Genomic DNA, 23981 nt, shown 5'->3' with positions numbered 1-23981 from the left:
TTTTATGAATGGGTCGGGTAGGTACTGTGACAACCTTGAGAGCACACCCTATGTGAAATCAACTGGCACCACTCAGCTTCAGATAATCATTGCTAATGGGTTGGTGGATTTTTGGATTTTCCAAGAAAAGCTGTAACTTCTCGTGCTACTTTGTGGTAGTCTATTTCCTTCTCTGCCGCCTTCAGAGCTCCACAAAAATATCTCAGTTACATGAGCCTTTAGATTTTTATTTTGTGGCAACTAATAGAAATATTTAAAAAAATATTTTAAACTGGATTTTGTCTCGCGGGCTCACAGTATGTGGGCCATACTCTTAGCAATGGCTCTCTCTGGAGAATCATATTATGGGCCAATTTCCACTCTCTCTACGTTGCTTTACGTTTGAGGGGTTTTTGACCTGTCTCAAGAACCCGTTTCTTGGTTGAGGTGAGGGCTGAGGGCCCTATACCCATGATGAGCAAGGTTTCAGGCCTTCCCAGTGACCTAGAAATCCACCTCCTTGACCAGGTCTTGGAGATAAGCCTTGTACTGGTTCAAGGTGAGGGAGAGTAAGTGGCTGTTGGAAATGTGCAGGTTCAAGGTATGCCCCAGGGAGGAGGTACCCTCTAAATGGGCCATATCTGGCAGGGTGCTGAGGCACATGGGAACAACCTTGACCACCAGGAGCCTCTTGATAGACAGCTGGTCCTGGGACCACGAGTCCCCAGCAAGAGAATTACAGGGTGTAGATGGTGTCTGCTTCCTTCCCTGAAGATGATCAGGTTTGCCACAAAAGGCTCCAGGTGGAACATGCCTCCTTTCTTGCCCTTGGGGGCCTCGCCATCGTGCTGGTGGCCACCATCAGGAAGGCGGTCTAGCCCATGACCCAGTACCAGTGGCAGTACCCCAGCCCCTGGGCCCATAGCTGCTGCCAAGCTCTCTGCAGAGCTCCCCGCTTCCTCCCCCCACCCCCCTGCAAGGCAGCTCAGCACAGCCTCATGTAGCCTGTCATACCCTGGGGTCTGACAGTCTTATTGGCTGTCCAAGCAGTGCCCTGTCCCCTGCATCTGACCCCACCAGCCACAGGCCCCTGGGGCAGAAGACAGTCTGCTGGAAGACTTGGTACCCAGGTAGGAGGTGGTCCCCTTGAACTTCCACTCTGAGCAGTGATAGCAGCAATCTTAAGAGAGAGGGATGAGAGAGTGTAAGGGGCCGTCACCCCAGTTCCAGCCCCTCCCATGGCACAGCTGGTACTCACCTTCCTCAGGTAAGCTGCCTCAGTGGGCTTTTGGGAGTGGGAGCGGGGGTCCAAGTTAGGGCAGGGAACAGGGATGTTTAAGGTGGGGCTCAGCAGAAGCTGAGGCGTGTGCTCAGGGTCCACACCCAGGCTCGAGGGCCCCCATCTGGTAATGGGGCCAAGCCCATGTCACTCAGGAACTCCTTCTGGGCGTCAGAGGTACCACATCTGCCACTGGTGTCTGGAGAGGTATCCGGTTCAGGAAAGTCCCCAGCTCCTGAGGTCACAAACTCGTAGATCTAGTGCAGATCCTGGGGGGTCCTTGCTCTCTCCTAGGCCAAATGCAATAAAATACTTCCTTCTGGTTTAGGGCAGACCGGAAATTCCTCTTCTGGGTCAGCAGGTTGGGCTTATCCTTCCCAGGGTTTTAGGACCTCTAGCCTTGGCCCAGGCTGGAAGATGTGGAAGTCCTCCCACTGGGCATCTTGCCGCAAACCATTCTTCAAAGTGATGCAGAGGCACATGCGGCTCTGGTCCAGGCAGGCCACGCCCTACGGCTGTCCCAGGCCCAGCTGCCACACGGATCTGAGGCTTTAGGGTTCCCAAGGTCCAGCATAGAGGCTCGGTGCATGCAGGGTGCTGGGACCTAGGCCTGCTCTTGGACTCCAGGTAGCTCTCGAGCTCACAGCTGCACGTATCCGTCGCCTTCCTGGCAGCTGGGATTTAGAGTGGTGGAGCTTTCTTTTCTATCTACTGCTTTTATGATGAATACAAACACACAAACATACTCACACTGGCCTCATGCTAGAAAGGTCTGAACCAAAGTGAGTTTCCAGACCATTTCAGACTGGAGCCAGTTTCAGGATTTTGGCCTAGCTTTGGTTTTGTTACTGATCGCAAGTATCTTGAGTTTGGTGGATACCCCTGGGCTCATCTAGATAATGAGCTCATCTGGATACTGCTTTGGAATAGGGTTTCTGCAGCCTTGAGATACTTCTGGCTGTGTTGGACCATATGGGTCCTTGGGGTAGAAGCAGCATTTTAAGGAAGGGAATGATCATCTCTCTCAATTTCCGTGATGTGCTCAGAGTTTGTGGGAAAATGAATAGCTAAGTGATCATCTTTCATTCATTCATTCATTCACTCTTTCATTCAACAAAGATGTTCTGAGTGCTTACTATGTGTCTGGCCCTTTGTTGGGTCTTGATAGCAGTGAGAGATTTGCATGGAGTTCCCAGCTTTGGAGGTAGCACCAAATAAATAGACTGATGTAAAATCGTGTGAAACGTAGTGTGGTGAGGGTCAGCACGTGATGCCTCGGGAGACTCCAGTGGAAGTTAGGGAAGACTTGCCTGAAGAGGTAGCACCTGGGCTGAGTTTGGAGAGATGAGCAGGAGTTAGCCTGGTAAAGAAATGAGGGGCTGTTGAGAGATCCACAGGTGTAAAGGCATGAAGGCAGGAGAGGACCTGGGACCTTCTGGGAACAGCCCGTACTCTGTAGAGCCTGAGTACTGAGTTTGTGGCAGGAGATGTCAGGCTTTGGGATGAGCGTGGGCAGCCATCTGATCACAGGCGCTTGATAGAGCAGCCTGGGATGCCTGGGCTCCATCCTAAAAGAACGTGAAAGCCAATGACTGGTTTTAAGCTAGGGAGATTTGGGGGCTGTCTTATATATTTATGTCAACAAATATTTTCACCCAGAGTTTTCATTTTGTGTTCCCTTGATTCTATGAACCAAGGGGTGTGGGGTGGGAAATACTGTTTTTTTGTTTTTGATTTTATTAAATGAAAGGAAACAAGTGTTTAAAAAAAAAACTCTGCAAAATAATGGGTGAGAAACTGTAGCTTTAAGTTTTATACCTTCTGTGCTGCTTGACTTTAGATGTTTCATGACATGTCATACATTGCCTGCAAGTTAATTAACCCATCAACTTGGAAGGCTGCTGGTAAATTCCAAACCAGTTTCGAGGGTGTGTATGTATTCTGAGTGGGGAGCTGGTTAAAGACATCCATAACATTATGATAATCCTTGCTGAATATTGCTAGGATTTCAACTGGCAATCCATGCCATTTCTGGCACCATTACCCACAAAAGGCCACGCTTCCCCAGAAAGGTAGATGAATCCTCAATGAATAGGAAGAGAATAAACATGTTTAACTTGATAATAACTTGACTTCCCTGCCTCACAAGGTGAAAGGGAAAAGTCAGTGGTTTTTGAGAGAGAGAGAAGGGAGGGGAGGGAGGAACAGACTGGGCTGACTGGTGACGCTGTGAAAGCCCCACAATTGCTGTCACGGTGGTTTTTCACCCCTGGAGCAGGGTGATCTCATTTGCTGCCGCCTATGCATTCATCTCTGGCTTTCTTGTCTTTTTGCCATGAGGACACATGCATATGCTGAATGTGTAAGTGTGCCCCAGGGAGGCTGTAAGGATTTTAGAGTCAGACTAAGCAGGATTCAGATTCTCCTCTGCAACTTACTTAGCTGTGAGAGCCTGGGGAAATTGTTTACCCTACCTGATCGGATTTCAGAGTGCCCACCTAGCCTGGGCTTCTGTGACAATTAAATGGGGTGAGATGTTTGTGTATAGTGACTGACACATACCTGATGTTCAATAGATGTTAATTTCTCTCCCGACCCTGGACTAAAGTTACTTTTAATTGGTTTTCATAGGAATAGCCATTTGTCTCCCTGACTCTCTGTCCTGCTTACTTTTCACCAGTAAGGAAACACATGTTCAGAGAAGTGGGAACTTTGGGAGCAGAATGCCTTGTATTCCAATCCTGGTGTTACTACGCGCTTTGGACAGGTGACTCAATATTTTTATTTTATTTTATTTTTAAATTTATTTTAAAGTAATGTGTATTTTGTTGTAGTTTATCTTATGACAGGGCCGAAAGTAAGCTCATCACACGAGATGAATTGTGCCGAAACACAGCAGTAGAGGGCTGCCGCTCGCTCAGGCAAAACAGCGCCGTCTGTCCTGCTGTGGTAGCTTTTATTAAAGCATTATCTATGTTTACATTTTAAGACTTATTTTCTTAACATTCCAGAAATGCCAAAGCAGCAACATATGCTTCTATTGATTATACAAGCAATAATGGGCTTCCTTGAAAACATGCCGTGCTTCGTCCTTGAGCGCAAAAGCAGCACAAGGTTCCCACCATTATTTTGATTATACTGAAGTAGCACAAGGACATTTCCTTGCGTTCCCACCACTCTGATTATACTGAGGACATCTCATGGATCAGTGCCCAAAGCACTCAATGCTTATTCGCAGGCCCCCGGTTTGCCGGGGTGGGGCTCAAAGCATCCAGGACTGTTCACAGTTCTGGCTTATTCACATGCCCCCGGTTTGCCGGGGTGGCTCAAAGCAATCAGGACTGTTTGCAGTTCTGGCTTATTCGCCAGCCTCCAGTTTGCTGGGGCGGGGGGGGCTAATGGGTCACGTCTCCTTTCCATGTCCTCAGTTATTCCACTACAGTATTTGTTTTTTTGTTGTTGTTGTTTTAATTAATTAATTAATTTGGTTGCGCTGAGTCTTAGTCGCGGCAGGCAGTCTCCTTAGTTGTGGCATGTGAACTCTTAGTTGCGGCATGCATGTGGGATCTAGTTCCCTGACCAGGGATTGAACCCGGACACCCTGCATTGGGAGTGCAGAGTCTTATCCACTGCACCACCAGGGAAGTCCCTCAGTAATTTAAGAGTTAGTTTTCTTCTCTTTGAAATGGGAACAGTGATGCCCAATACTTCCTGCATCTTCCATGGTCATTGTAAAGACTCAGTGAAGTAAGTCAGGGTTCCCAAACCTCAGAGAATCAGAATCACCCAGACATCTTGTTAAAACAGACCGCTAGACTCCGTCCTCAGGGGTTGTGATTCCTGAAGTCTTGGGAGAGGCTGAGAATTTGCATTTCTAACCAATTCCCAGGCAGTGCTAGTGTGGTGGTCCCAGGCCATACTTTGACAACAGGGCAGCCTGTCAATACCAGATGGATGTGAGCTACCATCACCTTTTGTATTTTTGGGTAGGGGTCATAAAGTAGTTGCCACCACTTGGCTATTATTCTAATTTTGGGGTCCTTATTTTGGCTATGTCAAATAATTGCTTAATTTTGAATTTAAGTAGAACTAATATAAGCGGTGAGGAGAAATAATTTAGTATTCTAGGGGGTTGGAATCTACCTTTGCAACTGAGGACATCTGTGTGACACAGACATAGGAAGGAGGGGCCTGGACTGACCGGGCATCAGTACAGTTTTATCAGCCTTGACCCCTTGGGATGTGTCTGGATTAAAAAACACATTTCTGGAACATTCTCCTATTGCACAAGACTCTCTACCAGGTGTTAAGGGCACGCTTTAGGGAAATTCTGGAAAATGACAGGGGAGTTCCACAGGCCAGAATTTCTTTTAGTAACTTGTAAAAAAAAAAAAAACAAAAAAAAAACACCCATCATCCCTAGGGCTTTTAAGTACATAAAGATGGATCTTCCCACTGAGGAAATCATGGGCCCTGACTCTTTTATTTTAGAAGGTGGATGGCAAAGATAAGGGTCATGGTGACACCTCTGTCACTTCATGAGCAGCCTGAATTACAGATCTAAAATTAACAGCTTCTCCCCCAACCACCAACCCAATACTTAAACTCTCCTTTGTCATTGTTTCTAGAAGGAATCGAGTCATAAGAAATTCTACCTGAATCTGCAAGCCTTTCAAACACAGCCAAGGTGGGGAATTCAGTGTCACGTTAGCGTTAAGGGTTTAGATTCTGGGGCTTCCCTGGTGGCGCAGTGGTTGAGAGTCTGCCTGCCGATGTAGGGGACATGGGTTCGTGCCCCGGTCCGGGAGGATCCCACATGCCGCAGAGCGGCTGGGCCCGTGAGCCATGGCCGCTGAGCCTGTGCGTCCGGAGCCTGTGCTCCGCAGCAGGAGAGGCCACAACAGTGAGAGGCCCGTGTACCCCCCCAAAAAAAAAGAAAAAATAAAGAGTTTAGGTTCTGGGGTCAGATGGATGGGGCCCATCTCTCCACTTTCTGGCTTGCAGAGAGTGACCTTAACAGATGACTTTCTAAACTCCCATTTTCTTATCTAAATTGAGGGCAGTAGTAGTACTTATTCCAAAGAGCCTTTGTGAGGGTTATTTAGATAAGTATGTGAGGACTCAATAAATGACAGCTATTGTTACTACCCGGGTGATTTTTAAGAGTTTAGGATTGGGACCAACAGCTGCATGCCCCCCTGAGCTGTCACGTTTACAGAATTATCCAGCAGTGTTCAGTTGGTTTGTGGGGCTAGATTTTCCGTTTTCTCCAATTTGTTTATATGGTTTTGGATTTAAAGAGAAGGGGAAATAAATGGGGACACAGGGACAGAGGATGGCCTGTGGGGAGTATGACCCTGCCTGACCCAAGGAACTGCGGCTCAGCCCCCGTAAGGCAGGGGTTAGAGTCATAAGCTGAAGGATCTGTTCTCCCCAGGTGGTGCGGGACACTCAGTGGCTCAGAGGCCAAGGTGACAAAATGCAGAGTTGGGGAAAGGGCTTACACATGGCACCAGGGGTGCAGTGAAAACACAAGGGAACCCAGGTCTGTTTTCCTCTCAAAGTTTTGAGGTCCCAAGAGGCAGCATCCTGGGCAGGAAAGCAGTGTTTTCATGGAGGCCACAGCATCCACGGAGATGACAAAGTAATTCCCACAGGGACTTGTGAGTGGGTAGTAGTTATTAATGAAGAACACAAGGGGACTCGGTCCGAAGGTTCTCCTTCTGTGTGCGGGGAAATCCCTAAACGACGGGGGTGGAAGTGACACAGGTGGGAACAGGGGAGGAGTAGGGACTTTCGGGTGATGTAGCTGAAGTCTGCTGCAGAATGCTGGGCACAGGGTAACCATCCAGGAACTGGTCGTTATTCCTAGCTGTTTCCTGCCACCTGACCTTGCCCTGTGCCCATGGCCCCGGGCAAGGTCTGCTTGAGTATTGAAGGACATGAGAATTCTCAACCCCTCTTTCCATGGAACTCTTTGGAGAATGCAGAGTAGGGTATTATTAAGTCCATGCTAAGTCAGTTTTCTCCATCACAACCACAAAATACCTACTTTTGAGAGGAAAGAGTAACTTAGGCCTTAGGTACTAGGCAATAGTGATGATCCTGGCCGGCTCCCTAGACTTGGAGGCAGAAGACCTTGTTCAGACCCCAGATTTGTTACCTTTGAGCGTTGAGGCCATAGGCTAATTATTTAACTTCCTCGTCTGTACAGTGGGGACAAAACTGCCTGCCCTACCACCAGATAATAAATGCAAAATGTTTTGTAAACTGTAAAGTTCTGTTTAAGGGAATTAAGGAAAGTGGTTTTGGTTTGGTTGATGATGACAGCTCCTAGGGCTACTGGCATTCGACCAAGTGATGGTGCCTTATTCCAAAATGAAGACTCATGAGGGAACTCAGGCGTGGAGACAGGTGAGGGGTGGGGAGGTGTTTGGGGAGATCCCTGGGTGTTCACTACCTACTCCCGAGGCTGGTCTGTGGGACACGAACCCAATAATCTCATCAGGAGGTACCAATTACTGGGGCAATGCTGAGGGTGCGACAGCTGCCCCTCCTGTCGCCTCTGCCGCGGTCATGTATCCCTGTCTACCTTCTAGACTGTGCACTTCTAGATCACGGACCATGTTCTCTTCTCTTCATTGTCCAGCCCCTGGCACAGGGCCTGCCACTCAGTGGCGGTTCGTCCCATCAGGGTTTATGGAACGATTTAGTGAGTGAGTGACTGAGAGGGTGTGTTTCCTTTTTTTGGATCACGGTTCTTGTTTGTATTCTGCACACGTTCATTCTTACGCTGCTTCTCTTTCTGAAATGCCCTTAAAGTAATCCACAGCTCTGGGGAGACTGGAACATGGAAACACAAATTCATGGGTTGAAGAAACAGGAAAAGCTGAGGAAGAACAATAAGAATTGCTTTCCTTTCTGAGCTCTTTGTGCCTTGGGGATCAACTCTGGGGGAGAAAGGAGACTTGGGAATTGGTCGCTGGTGGTGGGTGCGTGGGTGGGGCAGCAGGCATCTTCTGTGGAGAATTCGCCTGTCTTGACACAATAATGCTGTTCTGTAACTTGAAGGAGATGTGGGCTCTGAAGACTTCTGGCCCTGGAAATAGGAGCTTTTTCAAAAAGAACTGGGAACTGACAAAATAAATCTGGAAATGGCTCCTATTGTTGTTAGGGTTGAAACAGGTGTTTTGTGAGTTTCCTGCATGCTGCTATGATTGTAAACCAGGGAACATCTTGATTTTATGTTGGTTTCCCTTGTTGCTCCCAAAACCTCTTACGGATCGTAACAACAGTGACATCAATGTGGACAGTGCCCTTTCTCTAAGGGCTTGCTCTACACCACCCTGTCTTATTTCTCACAACAACTCTGTAAGATTAGTGACAACCATGACCCCATTTTACAGATGAGGAAATGGAGGCTCAGAGAGGTTAAGTGATTTCCCCAAGGTCACACAGCCAGTCAACTTAATTTGAACCATGTTTGAATCCCAGCCTGAAAGCTACATCCATTCCCTCCTCCACCCCCTGAACTGCCTCCTTCGAAAAGTGTAAGGTTGAATTTATTGATGAGGTTGTACAGACTTGCCTCTGAAGTATTTTCTAGGCAGTTCAAATAAAGCCCTTCAAGATACAGACTGTGTGTATTTCCCCGACAAGAAATCCTCCCCGTCCCAACACCTCCCTTCAAGGGTTTTTTTAATAGACAGCGCCCCCTCCCACCCCCAGGGTTCAGCCTGGGGGGAGAAAATGAGACAAGAAAACAAGGAAATAAAAGAAAACAAAAGACCCCAAGGCCTGTAACCAGTCATGAATGAAACATGCTTCCCCAGCCTCACAGAATGTCAGTCAGATTCTCTTTGTTCTCAAAGCTCTGGTTCCGCAGAGCATCAATTTCCCCTAATAATAAGCTTTTTTATTCTTCATCTGATGATGCGGCCTGGTCTTGAGGGTTCTTATCATGTCTATTGCTCATCCAGGATGACAGACACACGCACAGAGAGTTTGTCACTTCCCTTCATTTCTTTTCCTTTCCCCTCACACGTGATTTCCGCCCCAGTGCAAGCAGGGGTCTGAGCAGCATCCCGCCTTTTCCTCCGCCCCCCGCCTCCCTCCCACACAGCTCTTTGAGTTCCCATGAGTAAGCTCGTCTTTCTCCACCCCTCCACGGTGACTTGTCAGCTGGGTGTGCCCCTGGGGGCCCGGTATTTCCGACAGGATGTATATTTGAGCTAACACGTGTCATGTATGAACTTTGTTCCAGGCACATGCTGAGAGCTTTGAACGGATTATCTCATTTGCTACCTACATCATCCCAAGGAGGAGGGTCCTGGTGGTAAACCCACTGTACAGATGCAGAAACTGAGGCACAAGATGTCCAAGGACACATAGCCCTCTAGTGTCTAGAGTCTAGAGCCTATCTTCTTAACCAGCAGGACTCACCAGCTTAGGTTTTGTTCTGGAAACTTCCTTGTGAAACATCAGAGAGCCTTGAGAGTATCTCTGGCTTTTGAAGTTCTCAGCCCACAGGGCCCTAGAGCAGTGGTCCCCAACCTTTTTGGCACCAGGGACCGGTTTCGTGGAAGACAGTTTTTCCACGGACAGGTTGAGGGGGACCGGGGGTGTGGTTCAGGTGGTAATGCGAGCAATGAGGAGCGAAGGGGAGCCACAGATGAAGCTTCGCTCGCTCTCCCGCCCACCTGCGTCTCACCTCCTGCTGTGTGGCCCGGTTCCTAACAGGCTGCAGACCAGTATCTGTCCATGGCCCGGGGGTTGGGGACCCCTGCCCTAGAGAATCAAGGTGGACAGTAACCTCGGAAAGGTCAAGTCAAGCAGTAACAATGACTAGAGGGGTTTACAGAACATCCACAGACCGTTTAAGATAACCAAAACCTGACCATTCTCTCCCTGTAAGGAGAGCGCAGGGATGGTGGTGGGAATGGCCCCCTGCACCTGTCTCTGTCTGTCACCTCCTGCAAGACCTCCTCCCCATCATTTGCACCTTCCCCACACTTCTGTCATTACAGCCATCTATGGATAGGTAGGGTGACCTTAAGGACAGCAGTTCTTAAGGTTTCAGGGGGGTCAGGATCACTTAGGGAGCTTATCTAAAATCTGGATTCTGGAAATTCTGATTCAGGAGGCCTGGGAGAGGGACCTAGAATTTTCATTTTTCCAAGCAACTCTGGTGATCCTGATGCAAGAAGTCTCCAACCCGCTATTTAAAAGTAACCACTGCTTCTTGGACAACAGCATTAGGACAAGGAAGCAAAATGCAATCGTAGGTCAGCGGCCTGATTTTGCCTCGAGCAATCTCTCACAAGTGCCCGAGAGCATGACTGTAATCCCGGGACCCCAGCATCACTTGGTTGCCCTGCTCTCTGCTCTTCACCCTTCACCTCTGTTGCTGGGGAGGATGCAGCTGAGGAGCTGTTCATCTTTATCTGCTGTGCTTATTGTAGGAGCTCAATAATATTTATTATTATTTATTAATCTTCTTAACTAGGATCAAGATTTTTATCTTCTGGTCTAATATCTCCTACCAAGGGATTCTCTAACCCATTTAGAGACCAACTTTGACTGCCCATTTTGACGAACTGAAATGATCAGGAAAAAGTAGGGAAGAGATCCTGCACTAGAGACAGGTTATAAAGACAGCTGCATGTTTAGGTGTAGACACAGCTGAAGGTGCCCCCAGCTTGGTTCCCTCTTTAAGTTGTGCTGGAGGCTCCACCTCCCACAGAAGGCCTTTTTCCGAAGAGGAGTGGCTACCCGTCGCATCCCAGATATAATCTGCGGGGCACTCCCCTTGCTATGCTCAGTTTACAGCCAATCCGTCAATGTTAAGTGGCATGTAATCATTTGCTCTATCAGGTTAGTAATAAACCTCTGAACATGTCATTCTGCAATAAGTTATTTCATTTTCTTTGATCCATAGCGTGCTTCTCAAACCAGAGCTTTTCTGATGCCCACAAAGGCTGTAGACTCTACTAGGACAGGAAACACAAGGATCTTGAGAGAGCAGTGTAGTGCCTGACACATAGAAGGTGTGCCATAAATGTTTGTTGATTAAGTGACTGTAATTCTGTGAACCCACAATTTTTTGAGGAGCGGTTGTCTCCAGATGAGACTCTGTGGGCTGGACCAGAATAAGTCCATATAAAGTTGCACTCTTCTCAGACAAAAATGCAAAACTTTAGGGCAGTGTATTAAGTTTTTCATAAAGCTAAATTTAAAAGACTGTCTATTCTGAGACTATGTTCTTCCTAATTTGGGTGTGTTAAAATTACCTCTATTCTATGAGGTGATAGCAAGAGGTGTGACCATATTGGCTTAACTGACTCCACGCCCCCCTCTTTTGGGTAGGCTCCTGCATTTCTTGCCTAGAAGACTGAAGTAGCCTCCAGAAGTAGCCTGCCTGAGCCCACTTCCCCCCTTTTATCTGTCAAGACTTTCAGTTACAATCCAGACAAGGGGATTCTAGCTGACCTGGGTATTTCCTCAAAGACAGAAAGACTATTTAAAAGAAGGTAGGCCTAAAGGCATTGTGCTTTCCTCAGTTGGGTCCTGGAAGAGAAAAAGGACATTAGTGGAAAGACTGGTAAAATCCAGATGAAGTTTGTAGTTTAGTTAATGGTAATCTATCACTGTTGGTGTCTTCGTTGTGCTGACTACACCGTGGTTATGTAAGACGTTAGCGGTAGGAGAAACCAGGTGAAGGGTATAGGAAATCTCTGTGCTATTTTTGTAGCTTTTCCACGAATCTAAAATTATTCCAAAATAAAAAGTTTATTAAAAAAAAATGCTGACAGTCCATGTGCTCAAAAATCCATTTGATCAAAGTTACCTTTTGAATATGTAAATCAGAGCATATCAGTATGTTTCTTAAAGTCTTTCAGTGACTTCCCATTGCCCTGGGAATCAAATCCCACACCTATACCAGGACCTCGGGAACCAGCCCTGCTGTATCTCCCACCTCATGTCTGGTCTGTCCACTCTGCCTTTGATTACTCCAGTCACAGTGGCCTTCCTGCAGTTTCCTGACGAGGCCATGCTTGTTGCTGCCTTAGGCCTCTGCACCAGAGGGTTCTGTCTAGAACCCTCTTCTACCAGATGTTCGCATGGCTGGCTCTGGCTACTTAGGGCTCTTTTCCAGCACTTTTGCTGCCCACCCACTCTAGCGTAGCTTCTCTGCTGGTCACTGTCCTTCACTTCACTCTGCTTTGTGGTCTTCAAAACACCTAACACCATCTATCAAATTACTTAAATGATTTCTTTCCTTGGTGTTTATTTGTTCATTGTCTCCCCCTCCCCTTTGGATGTCAGGTCCATGAGGACTGGGGTTTACTGTTCATCCCTGGATCCTCAGCACCTAGAGTAGCGTCTGGCACATACTAGGGGCTCTCTAATTATTTGCTGAAGGAACGAAAGCAGGGACATTTCATCCAGGAAGGCTCCCTGACCGCTGCTCAGGGATAAGATTCCCCGCCTCTGGTCCCACGGCCTCCTGCATTTCTCTCTTCTACAGCCTTTGCCCAACTGGGTTGTAACTGCCTGTTGGCCCTCTGTCTCCTTCACTAGGCCCTGAGCTCTGGTGGGTAGAATGATGTGATCCACCTTTGCACTTTTAGAGCTTGCCCACACCTGGGACAGAGGGGCATTCAACAGCAGTGGAACTCATTAGGGCCTCTGGCTTGGACACTTGCTGGCTAACTTGGGGAGTCTGAGGTGAACCCTATTTTAGACGAGACCAGTCACTGACCACTTCATTCATCTTTGGACCGTCACTGCCTAGCATTAGAATGGGTTATATGGGTTTCCAAACCCTGCCTTGTAATGACTGAGTAACCTTGGGCAGGAAATGTAACCTCCCGGAGCCCTGCTCTCCTCATCCACAGGACGGGGATGTGGATGTTGATGGACATGTGCATGTCCACATGTACACACACACACACACACACACACTTCACATAGCTGACCTTCTTACCCTTTCAATCTCAGTTTAAATCTTATCTGCTTTATCTAAAGCAGGTCCCTTGGCCTCAGCCATAGCACTTATCACAGTTTATAATGAAGTGATTTACATATGTTGTGTCATCTCCACCATCAGAGTGCAGGTAGGTGGTGTAATTAATTGGCACCACTGTATCCCAGATGTCGCAACAGCAGGTAGTATAGAGTTGCTATATTATTATGCCATTATTTATACTTATATTATTTTTATGGACAGTGGGGAGTTATTGAAAAGAAGGAAAAAGAAAATCTCTGGGCAACAAGGTCCTCTTTGCTTGGTTACTGGAGAGGGTAATTTAGATTCACAAAGTCAAGTCGTAGTCTGTGGGTGCCGGCCAAGAGAAATTATTTCCCAAGGAGAGGTGGTATGTGTTCTACTGATTGTCCATTTATGACCGGCCGCCGAGTTTGAAAAGATAAAGTTTCTTGGATACCTCTTCCCCTCAAGCCTGCTCATGTAGTTTCAATTTATTTTAGTAGTGAATTCAGTTGGCGTTTTGTCTGGAACCCTGTTATTAAAACAAACTTGACAGAGACTGTGCTTGCAAATACAACAGCCTAGGAACGAAATGAACTCTGATGTACTATATGAGTCCCAATATTGGTTCAGCCACGGCATGACACTTAGAATGTGTGAGAGCGATGGGAATCTCGTTAATCCTCACAATTTATCAGCAGCCTTAGGAAGAGGAGAAAAACACATCTGATCGAACTGTCCTGTTAGTCTTATAAATGTGTGTGAGAGAGGTATTAATGGGGGGCAGTAAAGGGAGCAGGAATATTTATCCCAATTCCTTGGTCATTTGCTGGTGGATCTAAGACAGAAGACTAACTGAGAAGGATTTATAGAAGTGAAATGAGGCTGCCTTCCAAAGGCTCAGATAAGTGGAGAGAACGTCAGTCATTCATCTTTCATTTATTGAGCACCTGCTGTGTGCTGGGTGCTATTTGAGGCCATGTGGATCGAGTGTGAAGAAGCCAGTCAAAGTCCCTGCCCCCAAGGAGCTTACATTCTGGTGGGAAGAGGTAGACAACAACCAAATGAGCAAGTTAATCAGTAACTTTAGTAAAGAAAATAAAACAGGGTCACGTTATAGGCTGGTACTCGGATGGGGGTGGTAGGGACTGTTTAAGGTTGACGGTCAGAAAAGGCTTCTCTGAACATGTGACATGGAATGAAAAGCACATGTTTGGGCGGAGGCAGCTGCTCGGAGATGGAAGTTCCTAGCAGCTCAGCTGAGGAACAGAACAGGAGAAGCCGTGAAATGAGCTCAACAGCAGGGAGAAAACCAAAAGGTCTCTCAATCCCTGCCACATACTAAAATACAAATAATAAACGATTTCACATTCTTTATTACTTACTAGTGATACTTATTACTTACCAGCAGTGTGACCTTAGACAAGGTATTCATCACTCTAATTTGACAGCCATAACATAGCAGTAGTAATGACTACACACCTCCTGGCCGTGTTGTGAGACTTACCTGTGATGGTAATAAGTACTGATAATTATTTTGTGCTTATTATGTGCCGGGCACTGTGCTAAGCATTTCATTTACCAAAGCTCATTTAATCTCGTGGCTAACCTTCTTGATAAGGTTAGAAGCTAATATTATGTTCCTCATGAGGAAACTGAGTACAGAGAGGGTGAGCAACTTGCTCCAAGTCACCCAGCCAGTGAGTGACAGGGTGGGGATTTGAATCCAGGCACTCTTCATCCGAAGTCCTCAGCCTTACCCCCTGTATCTTCCAGATTTAGCAGCCTTAGAACAGCACCCATCAGATACCTCGCCCAGTGCCGGCAGTGATGACTCTCAATGCTCCTAGTTCTGTCATTACTACGCACATTTTCTTCCACTTCACAGCAACCGTGAGCGATCTTAGAACCTGCATTTTAGAATGTGACATTCAGAAGTCAGTGATTTGCCATCAGGTTGGAAGCCAGATCTGATTCCCAGTCCACCGGTCTTTTCCCCGTGGCACAACTCCCTGGAGTTTTTGCTTATTATACTTAAGCATATTTTGAAAGGAACCCTCAGAAATACACACTGAATTTGCTTCAGTAGATCCAGCTGTTTGTGAAACAATAGTTTCAATTTTCTTCCTTAACACTGCTTCTATTAATATTTAAAAGATCCCTCCATATTCATTGTTCCTATTTTGAGCTAAAAAAATCCCCCAAGCGTTTCAGTATTCAGCTGATGAAAGCCACCGCGATTCTGAATCGACCCCCACTCTGCCGCCTGTCACCCGGGCATTGCTCTCGGTGCCTGTATTGCTCCTGCTTGTGTAGAGCTCGGGAATTCCAGTTCTCCTTGAGACTTCTCAGGTAGGAAACATTGTTCCCAGTGAGTTTGTTTTTTGCACATGGTCATTCCTATGTTCTTGGATCTCTAGAGCTGAACTTTCACCTTGAAAAACTTAAGAAAAAAAAAGCCTTCTTGGATAGGACTGTTAGAATATAGAAGATCCTCTGAGACCAGTGGAAAGCATGTTTGAGCTCACTGCCTGGCCAGGCAATTACAGTTACAAGGGGAGCAGGTGCAGTGACAGAGGAAAAGTAAGGTAGCCGGAGCAGCTTTCCCTTGATCTTTCTCTGAGGTGGGTGCAGGTGTGTCACTCCAGTCCAGATGTTTTCTCTGGAGTCGAGACTCTAATATTTGACCACCTACTCCGTGTCTCCACTTAGAAGTCTAACAGGCAACTCAAGTTTAACAAGGTAACAACAAATGCCTGACCTTCACCCTCACGCTTGTTCCTCTCTTGGGCTTCCCCACATCTGTTAACAACAACTCTATCCTTTGAGGTGCTTGAGGGAAAATGTTGGCGTCTCCCCAACACTTTTCTTTCCCTGACAGGACCCATGTCCGATTCATCAGCAGCACCTGTTGGCCTTCACTTTCAGACTAGATTCAGATTCTGACCATGTCTCACCACCTTCATGGCTGTCACCACGGACCGAGCCACCATCCTCTCTTTCCTGATTTCCATGGTCTCCTAACTGGCCTTGCGCTTTCACTCGTGCCCTTTTTCATACACAGTGTGGCAGCCAGAGTGACCCTTTGAAATCTGCGCGAGTGCATACCCCTCCTCTGCTCAAAACTCTCTAATGCTTTCCTGTCCTCAGAACAAAAGTTAAATCCTCAGAATGGCCTATTAAGCTCTCCAGGGTGCCCCTCCCCCATTATTGTTCTAATCTCATTTGATCTAGCCTGCTTGTCCACTCTAGAATATAAGTTCCTTGAGGGCAGGAATATTTGTCTGTTTTTTCACACTATTTCCAATGCCTACAATAGTGCCTGGCACAGAGTAGGCACTTAAACATATTTCTTGAGTGAATGGATGACTGTTAAGGGATTCACATAGTGCCTGACTGTATGAAGTCCGGAATCATTTCATTACAAAAAGAAAACCAATTCAAATGGAATATGATTGGATCACTTCCAATGGGATAGAAATTCAGGGGTGCATTACTTTCAGGGCAGCTCTATCCAGGAACTCAAATGGAGCTAACAGTCACTTGCTTCCTTTGTCTATTGTCTCTTTTTCTTCCCTGTTAGCCTCATTCTCAGGCAGGCTTTCTTGGTCACCATAAACTTCAGCCTTACATAACACTACGTTAGCAATACCAGTGGGGAAAAAACAAACACGTCTTTCCCAGCACTTCTATCCAAAGTCCTAGGAGACAATCTCATTGACCTAGCTTGAATCAGACACCTCTCCCTGAACCAGGCACTGGGATGAAATGTTCCCATTGGTCAAGTCGAATCACCTGCGCACCCCTGGAGTAGAATGAGAGAGTAGGGGTACCAGGCCTCCCACCATCCGTAGACTGAGACAGACGGAGGGCTGCTTCTGTAAAGGGAAGTATAGATTCATCCCTCATTATTACCAGACTGATCTTTACAAAACATGGTTCTGATCCTGTCATTATTATGCTCCAGGATCCTCACTGACTCCCTATTGAAATAAATGCGAAAATCCTTTGGGCTGGTATTCAAGGCTCATCATAATGTGGCCCCAATCTATTCTTCTGGTTTTGTCTCACCATTCCCTCCCATCGTCCCTTTACTGCAGAAGCACTGGACTCTGTGCTATACTTGGGACACCATTTATTCACTTACTTATATCTATCTATCTTTTTCTCATGAAGCACCTACTGTATGCCTCCCAGCCTTTGTCCTTTTGGTGACCGCTCTCCAGAATGCCTTTTGCCTCCTGCATGTATATAAAAGCCAACACATTCTTTATGGCCTAGGTTAAGTACCATATTTTCTAAGATGCCCTCATTCTTCTCCCCTCCACCCATCATGCAGCTCAGAATGATTTATTCCCTCCATCTCTCGTCATAGAAAAATTTACTCCTCTCCTGAGGCAGCATTTTTTTTTAGCCTTAGGTTAATGTTTTATATACATATATATATATATATATATATATATATATATATATATGGGTTTGGCCAAAAAGTTCCTTTGTTTTTGTTTTGTTTTTTTAACATCTTTATTGGAGTATAATCGCTTTACAGTGGTGTGTTAGTTTCTGCTTTATAACAAAGTGAATCACTTATACATATACATAAGTTCCCATATCTCTTCCCTCTTGCGTCTCCCTCCCTCCCACCCTCCTTCGGTTTTTAAAGTTAAAAATAAAAGACACATTTTTCATTTTCACCAAGAACTTCATTGAACAAAGTATTCACCTTCTGCCATTTTTCAGGCAACTTCATCATTCCATCTTCCCAAAACTTTTTATCTTTTTGAGCAAAGAACTGTTCCAGGTACCTTTTACAGTCTTCCAAGGAGTTGAAATTTTCTCCATTGAGAGAATTTTGTAAAGACCGAAGTGAATGGAAATCCAAAGGTGCAATATCTGGTGACTACGGCAGATGAATCAGAACTTCCCAGCCAAGATGTAACAGTTTCTGCCTGGTCATCAAAGAAATATGTGGTCTTGTGTTATCCTGATGGAAGATTATGCGTTTTGTGTTGACCAATTCCGGATGCTTTTTGTAGAGTGTTGCTTTCATTTGGTAACTGGGAGCAGTACTTGTTGGAAATAATTGTTTGGTTTTCCAGGAGCTCATGGTAGAGGACTCCCTTCCAATCCCACCATATACACAATATCACCTTCTTTGGATGAAGACCAGCCTTGAGTGTGGTTGGTGGTGGTTCATGTCGCTTGCCCCACAATCTCTTCCGTTCCACATTATTGTACAGTATCCACTTTTCATCACCTGTCACAATTTGTTTTAAAAAAAGGAATGTTTTCGTTACATTTAAGTAGAGAATTGCATGCAGAAATACGGTCAAGAAGGGTTTTTTTGCTTAACTTACGTGGAACCCAAACACCAAACCGATTAACACAACCAAGCTGGTGCAAATGATTTTCAGTGCTTGATTTGGATATTTTGAGTATGTCAGCTATCTCCCGTGTGGTATAAAGTTGATTGTTTTCAATTAATGTCTCAATCTGATCTCTATCAGCTTTCAGCTGGTCTACCTGACCTTCAGCGTCATCCAGGGAGAAATCTCCAGCAGGAAACTTAACAAACCACTTTTGACACATTCGATCAGTCACAGCACCTTCTCCATACACTGCACAAATCTTTTTTTGCATTTCAGTTCAGTTTTTTCCTTTCTTGAAATAATAAAGCATAATATGCTGAAAATGTTGCTTTTTTTCTTCCATCTTCGATATTAAAATGGCTACACAAAAATTCACCAATTTCGATGTTTTTTTTCAAATGCATGCTGATATGACAGCTGTCACAATACAATCTAACAAAATTGTTTCGAATGAAGTTAAGGACAACTAAGCGCTACTGGAGCCATCTTTCAGAAAAAAACAAACGAACTTTTGGCCAATCCAATATATATATATACATATGTGTGTGTGTGTGTGTGTGTGTGTGTGTGTGTGTGTGTGTGTATGTATACCTGTTTCCCCTATTGGACTCTAAATTCTTTGAGGGCTTGGACATCTCCTGCCACTATACAACCAGCCAGTTATAATAGTATTGTACACATAGTAGATATCTAAGAAGTGTTTGTGAAATGAATCAATTACAAACTGAAGTGACTTAAACTTTCAGTTTCTCCTGCTTTATCATCACCTCTATCATCATCATTTATGATATGTTTATTTGTATAGGACATCTTATTTGTATAGCATGTTGGGATTTTTTAAATGTTTTGGGGTTTTTCATCTTATTTACTTTCTATAATGGTATTCTGAACTGAATATTATCTCTTATCTTACGAAGAAACTGAATCTCAGGTCAAGTAACTTTTTGGCTGCACAGTGGTAAGGACAAGAATTGAATTTAAATCTTTGACTCTGTATTAGTCATAACTATTTTGGCAACAAGTGAGAGCAACTCAAGTCAGCTTAAGTACAATAGGAAATTTATTGGTTAACTGGTGGCCCCCAAAGAACCATGCTTTTTGGTACTCACCCTTGTGTAGGGCCGGCCATCCCTCAGTGACTCTGAGCTTGGACATGTGACATGTTTTGACTGATGGGATTTTAGCAAGTGTGATGTAAACAGAGGCTTGATAAATTGCTGGCAAATTGGGACTTGCCTACTTTGAATGCTCCTTCTTGGAACCCAACTGACATGCCCTAAAAAACCCAAGCCACATGGAGAGACCGTGGGGTAGAAGCAGCAGGATGCTCTCGTCAACAGCCCCAGCTGAGTCTTCAGCCACTCAGCACCAATAGCCAGCACGAGTGAGCCTACTGGGTGCAGTGAGTGTCCCAGATGGTCCAGCCCAGGCCAGCCTCCAGCTGACTGCAATTCCAGCCAGAGAACCTTGAGGGAGAGTAAAATGGTTGTCACTTAAAGCCATTAAGTTTCAGGACAGTTTGGTCTTCAGCAATAGGTAACAGAAGCGTCAGGCAAGCGACTGACTTATTCCAAGTTCACCTGCCCAGCCCTGAACCAGTCACCGTGGCCATGGTGGTGGGGTCGTGTACCTCCTTGAGGACCGTATGGATCAGGGGAAGAGAGCCTCACAGAAGGTCTGGGAAACTGTGCAGAAGAGACAACAAGTATAGGTCCTGGAGCCTGGTAGAGACTGCAGAAAGCCAGCATAGCTCCTAGGTGGAGGTCCTTCATATCCCGGAATTGTAGATTGTCAGAGTTAACAAGTTCAAGTCCAGTTCTTTCGTTTTACAGATACTGTAATTAAGGCCCAGTTCTAGGGTCAAGATCTACCAGTCATCAGGCCAGAAGCCCAGTATCCCAGTTCCTCCTCTTGGTCTTTTTCTGTCGCCTCAGGTTTCCTCAGTGGTAATGGTTGGCGGGGGTGGGGTAGAGGTGGGGTGAGTGTGTGTGTTTCTAGGAATCTGACATGGGGTAGATTGGAGGGGCCTTGGGCTGGGGGTTTAGGGGGAGTGATGTAATCCTCCCAGAGCTCTGTGTGCTCCCAGTGCCCCTCTGGCCAGAGACCCATGTTCGCACATGAATCGGCTGCCTGGATTTGGAGTGAGTCAGACCCAGCTCAGCTCCAGTCACCCCTGCTCCGCAGCCTTTACCAACAGAGCTGATCGTTAAGCCAGGCAGTCCAGGACACATCTCTGAAGTGCGCTAAAATTTTCATAGGGAGGAAGCATTTACAGACAACATTTGGGACCTCAGGCTTCTCGTAATGCCCTGTTTGATGTGAATTTGTGGCTCTTTAGACAATTTAAGATCAATTTTTGTGAAATTTCCCAGAACATTTTGTTTCCTCAGGCAAAAAATGGCTTTTGCTGCATGAACAGCAGTTGAGCGTCTGCTCCAGAGGAAGACAATCAATTGTGGCCTCTGACAAATCAATAAATATAGGTAGGAGGCAAGATTCTTCGTGTTCACTGCATCCATAATTCTCTTCCTTCCCATCACCACTGGAGACAGAGTTGTAGGATGTTCATTCTGAGAGATAATTTAGAGTTTCTTTGGTTTACTGATGATTTCAGAGTTGGGAAACAGGCTCAGAGAGGGCTAAGGCTTGTTCCAGTTACACAGCAGTTCTATGGATCGAGTTGGGACTAGACTCTCAGCTTCTGAGTCTGAGGCAAATCCTCCTTCCACAGCCCTGAAATCTTTTGGTGACTTTGGTGGCAGCTCTGACACAGGATAGAGAGTAGGTCATGAAGAAGGGAGATAGGGAGGATGCTGCGTTTCCAAGGAAACTGATTTGTAGCAGGGGGACCACAGGGAGTGGAGAGAATGATCTAGATTTCTCCAGTAGAGACTCAGGACTTCAATGCCTGTATTTAACCACAAACAGGACACTTGGATATAAAATCTTTAAGAGGTTTTTATACTCACAAGTCCCCATAGAGAATTAGCCACGCTATGTTTTGTTTTCTCTGGGTCCTGACCCACTTCTCTGAGGTTTAGAGGGGTTAAACTGTTTACTCAAGATCATACAGTCAGAAAGAGCTGATTCCGTAGGCTGTGTCCTTTGCATTACCCTGTACTGCCTTTTAGGGGGGCAGGCATAGTCCTTACTGTAAATGGAATTGAAGGTATTTTGTCCCAAGGAAAAATAATCACAGGGTAATGTAGAAGTTTATTTATATTAAATACTGCACAGTGCAGATGGCTGAGGATGTGAGCTTCAGGGCCAGGTTAAAGCCCAAGTTCCATCAGTTATGTGTGTTCGACCTTTGGGGTGCATTTGTCCCCTGCAAGATCTTATTTTACTTCTTATGTATACAATGGACATACACATTTATTTCATAGTGTTGTCATGAGGGTAAAAATGAGAAAATGCTGGTCCATCACTTAACACTGTGCCTGGCACTCGAGTGCTCAAAAATGTTAGCTGTTATGTGATTTTATCATGCACGATATTAATTGGGGAATGGGATGATGCAAGAAGAGAAAATGTAAAAGAGAAAAGATGACCTTTTCTTCATGCTTAATTTGGCTTCACGCACCGATTCCTTTGCATGTCCTGAGAACACGTCTGTCCTCCCTGGTGGATTAGAGTAGATCAGCTCGTTTCAAAGGTGAGAGATGAGTGAAACTGTTCACTGGGAAACCCAATTGGATGTGCATAAAGGTACATGTAAGAGGATAAACTTTGCAAGATCATTTATAATAGAGAAAACCTAGAAATAACCTAAATGTTAGTTTATAAAGAACAGGTTACATCAGCTATGGTACATCACAGTTAATGCAGTTCAGTACTTCCATGTGCTTAGGATAAATCACATTTGATTCCTTTTTTCTCCCTCTCACTCCCCACGTGAATACCATCAGTAAATCCTGTTGACTTTACCTTCAAAATATATGCAGAATCTGACCAGTTCTCATTATCTGCTACCACCCTGATCTTAACTCACTGTCATCTCTCATAGATTTTTGCAGTCACCTTCGACCTAATCTTTCTTCTTCCACTTTTGCCCTTTCCAGCTGCTGTAGCATGCTCGCTGTTTCTTGAACCTATTAGTTACATTCCTACCTCAGGACCTTTGCACAGGCTGTTCCTGCTGCCTGGAAAACTCTTTCCCACAATGTCCTCATAGCTCTCTTTCTCATCTACTCAAGCCTGCTTCCCAGTGAGGCCTGCTCTATCCACCTTGTTTTTAGTTGCAGTCCACCCCACTCTGAGTTTAGTATTCCCAATCTCCTTTATCCTGTTCTGTATTTTCCATAGCAGTTATCACTTTTTCATGTGCATATATTATTAACTTATTTATTAAGTGTACTGCCTCTTTCTCTCCACTGGAATTTAAGCTCCATGAAGGCAAGTGTTTTTGCCTTTTTTTTTTTTTGCTTTTGTTGTTTACTGTTACATCCTCAGCACCTAGAATAGTTTCAAGCGTGTAGTAGATACTTAATAAATATTTGTTGAAGAATGAATGAATTCTTTACAATGAGTTATTATGGAATCATAAAACCAATGAGGGGGATCTATCTGTATTGACATGGAAAGATCTCCAAGATATATTTTTAAATTAAATAAATCAAGTTGTAAAGCTATTAATATATATATTTAAACATAAATGAAATTATAATGTATATCTGTATACATATGTATCTATGTATATATAACTTCATTTACGTTTAAAAAACAAAACCATCTATTTGTATCTGCATTCATATGTATATAAATGCATAAAATGTTGGGAAGGCCACATTCTAGATGTATTAGTAACAGTTACTTTTTTTTACGTGAGCCTGTCACTGCTGTGGCCTCTCCCGCTGTGGAGCACAGGCTCCGGACACGCAGGCCCAGCGGCCACGGCTCACGGGCCCAGCCGCCCCGCGGCACGTGGGATTCTCCCAGACCGGGGCACGAACCCGTGTCCCCTGCATTGGCAGGCGGACTCTCAACCACTGCACCACCAGGGTAGCCCAACAGTTACTTTTTAAGAAGAGTGAAGGAGACCTTTTATTTTCTTCTTTATTCCTCTCTAATTTAAAAAATTTATCCTCTAAAAGGCTGTATTCATGTATTACTTGTGTATGTTTTTCTAAATTGATGTAAATTTTGAAACAATATGAAATATATGTGCAGAAAATTTAGCACTCTTTGGTATATCTTCCTGGATCAACTAAACTGAACAGGTTGCTATCAGAGAGGATTGAAATGGATGGGGGTATCTCTGACCAGCTGATTATTTGTGCCCACTTGACCTTGATCCCCCCTCCCCAGACCCACGTACTTTCCCACCCTGGACTGTGAGCTCCTTGGTAGCAGAGCCCTAATCGTT

At 45.3% G+C, this 23981-nt stretch overlaps 1 pseudogene; it reads right to left on the bottom strand.

The window, feature by feature from the left end:
* Window positions 1-483: 483 nt before the first annotated feature.
* Window positions 484-16261, bottom strand: LOC114892142 (annotated as a pseudogene).
* Window positions 16262-23981: the final 7720 nt, after the last annotated feature.

The sequence above is a fragment of the Monodon monoceros genome, unplaced genomic scaffold (assembly GCF_005190385.1).
Source record: "Monodon monoceros isolate NGI ecotype Baffin Bay Population unplaced genomic scaffold, NGI_Narwhal_1 Super_Scaffold_12, whole genome shotgun sequence".
In the NCBI taxonomy this organism is placed as follows: domain Eukaryota; kingdom Metazoa; phylum Chordata; class Mammalia; order Artiodactyla; family Monodontidae; genus Monodon; species Monodon monoceros.
The sequence above is the reverse complement of the archived record's forward strand: the minus strand, read 5'-3'. Positions and strand labels throughout refer to the sequence as shown.